Source organism: Otolemur garnettii, unplaced genomic scaffold (assembly GCF_000181295.1).
Source record: "Otolemur garnettii isolate 467f Iridium unplaced genomic scaffold, OtoGar3 scaffold00167, whole genome shotgun sequence".
In the NCBI taxonomy this organism is placed as follows: domain Eukaryota; kingdom Metazoa; phylum Chordata; class Mammalia; order Primates; family Galagidae; genus Otolemur; species Otolemur garnettii.
The window spans coordinates 2,803,076-2,805,819 of NW_003852562.1; positions in this window are offsets into that span (position 1 = coordinate 2,803,076).

The window sequence follows — 2,744 nt, forward strand, 5'->3', positions numbered from 1 at the left end:
AAAAAAAAAAAAATAGAAAACCCACTTTACCCTTGCCTCAGCCAACTAAATTCAAAGCATAATAGCTTTAGCTGTGACATGCTATTACAGAGAGATAAGAATTGCTGTTCCCCAATAATGTTAGAAAAGCAGATCCATATCTCTCTTGCATCCATCAGTTTGGTTTCTATTATAAGAAGAGAGAACAGTGTAAGTTTGGTGTGCTCAGGGATTCAGCTCTGCCAAGAGTATCAACTAAAAAAGAAGTTCTGCACAAGGAATCTCGGGGAAAGAGAATGTTTTGCTCTCACCCAATATGCTCTGGTTCTCAGGCATGGATAGAAAACAGACATCACTATTTTGTGTCTCATAAAATGGAGATAATGTAGGATATGCAGCAGGATGACCTGATTTGATGTGTCAGCCATCTTCCACTCTAGAAAGTCTGACTGCCCAAGTCAACAGAAAAATTTAGACAGTTTTTGTAAGAACATTATTGTTGGGAGACAGTATCAGTATCAAGGACCATGCATACATCAAAACCTTTCTTTACCAACATAGCCATAAATAACAAATTACACACACAAAAATGCACACATGAAGGTCTGAGAGTGAAGTTTGCAAACTTGCCACCTTGTGCTAACAGTGGCAGCATTGTACAAACAGCTTGGTAAGGCTTCATCACCTTGGTAGATCAAAGTCTCACAACTGTGTTCCAGTTGACACGTGTCAGTGTCTTACCTAGTGGCATTCATCATTGTTGCATGTTTTTGCAAGCAGTCATGAGAATGTGGAAGCCTGAATTGGAGCAATGAACAAATGTGTAAATTTCTTGTTAAACTTTGCAAGAGTGGAAGTGGAACAGGGACATGTTAGCCCAAGTTTGTGGGGACAATGCCATGAAGAAAATAATGGTGTACAAATGTTTTTCTGAGGGGAGGAAAAGTGTCATTGATAAAGAGAGGTGGGGGGGCAGTAACAAGCAAAACTAAAAAAACTTTGCAAAAATCCTTCAAATTGTGCATCAAAACCATCAGCTGACTCTGAACGCATAGCACACCAAGTAAACATTGCTAGAGAAGCAGTGAGGAAACCTTAACTGAAAGTCATGACTCAGCTCTCACACTGCGGGGTATAAACATTCACGTGCAGGCGTCCTTTTGATAAAATGACCTTTTTTCCTTTGGGTATATCCCCAGTGGAGGGATTGCTGGGTCAAATGGAAGGTGTACTTCAAATTCCTTGGGGTATCTTCAGACAACTTTCCATAGAGTTGTACTAGTTTGCAGCCCCACTAACAGCATATAAGAGTTCCTTTCTCTCCATATCCATGTCGGCATCTGTTGTTTAATCCAAGCCAATCTCATTGGAGTTAGATGATATCTCATTCTGGTTTTGATTTGCATTTCCCTGATGATTAGAGACACTAAGCATTTTTTCATGAGTCAGTGGCCATTAGTATATCTTCATTTGCAAAGTTTCTATTCAAGTTTTTTGGTCACTTTTTAATATGGTTGTTTGGTTGTTTCTTGCCGAATGGTAGATTCTGGTTATTGGTCCTTTATCAGATGTATAGCACGTGAATATTTTCTCCCATCATGTGTGTTGTCTAATTGCTCTTTGATTGTGTCTTTGGCTGGGTAGAAGCTGTTTAATTTGATCAGGTCCCATTTATTCATTTTTGTTGTGATTACTTTTGGAGTCTTCTTCATGAATTCTTTCCCGAGGCCGATATCTATGAGTTTTTCCAACATTTTCTTCCAGAATTGTTACAGTTTCCTGCCTTAGGTTTAAGTCTTTTATCCATCATCAAAATGTTCCCTTTTTAATGAAAAATGTTCAAAGCCAAGGCAAAGTGTTCTTAATAAGATAATTCAAGAAAATAGCTGTAGGTGGTGGATATAGGGATTGTTGATTTTTTATCATGAAATGATAGCAAAATTATTAACTCATAGAATTTGTTCTCCCTCTCTTTCCCTCTCTCCTTCTAAAACATATAATGAACTTATACCTTTATATCCTAATATTGGCTTCAAGAAATTCTTTTCATGTCCCACGTGGAATATCTACTGAGCTTCTAACAGAGAATATTGAGAAAATGCTTGGAAAATTGCATAAAAAAGAAAAAAGAAAGAAATGTAATTTTATTAACCTCTTTTTTTTTTTTTTTGGCCTTAAAAAAATCTCTTTGTTGTGTGGCCCAAGCACCTTTATGGTCTCTTTATGAGAAGTCAGAGAAAATCTGACCGTTTCCTCTGTAAAAGCTAGAGCTGAATAGGGATGATATCTGTTATCACTCATGGAGCCAGCAAAGAGCAGAATATTCCATTACACGCCAGCAGCTGCAAAGGATTTAACGGTTTCTGGTGCCAGAGGTGAAGAGCTTTAATTTAAGGGAGACTTTTGGTTGCAAGATCTGCTATAAGGGATTTGTGATGCTTTTGATATGTACATTTCGAAGACCCAGAAATAGAAAAGTACACTGGGAAAAACCCCAGACCATAAACAGCCCAGGAAAGCTAATGGCCTGAGATTCCTTCCCCCGCCTTCCTTTCCTCTGGGTGCACAACAAATACACACGCAGTAAAACCTCCATAGTTGACCACCTCCCTACACTGACCATCTCTTTATATTGACCTGAACAGAGAACAAGGTTACTTTTTATCCTTAATAAGGAGAGCAACTAAAATCTTTCCAGCTCCCAAAACTTCCATTCTTGGTCAGAAGGCCACAAACTTCCAGAACAAAAAGCAAACATAATTTTA